We start from the raw sequence: 263 nt of genomic DNA, 5'->3' as shown, positions 1-263 counted from the left end.
GATCCCACGTGACCAAATCGCCCAGTGGCTCGTTCTGACATGAACCTCGCCTCAGTGTGTCCCCCCGCCACGTTTTCTGTCCTTCCCTCCCCGCAAAAAAAAAGAGAAAAGAACGATTCATTTGGGGCCAAACTGAGAAATCTCGAGCTCTCTGCTCCCCGCACCCCGTGCACACGCACACGCGTGTGTGTGCACAGCAAGGTGCAGGGGTGACACACGTGTGCGTGCACACGACAAAGCGCGTGTGTAGACTGCAGGGAGCG

Source organism: Apaloderma vittatum, unplaced genomic scaffold (assembly GCF_000703405.1).
Source record: "Apaloderma vittatum isolate BGI_N311 unplaced genomic scaffold, ASM70340v1 scaffold40543, whole genome shotgun sequence".
Lineage (NCBI taxonomy): Eukaryota > Metazoa > Chordata > Aves > Trogoniformes > Trogonidae > Apaloderma > Apaloderma vittatum.
Note: the sequence above shows the minus strand (reverse complement) of the source record.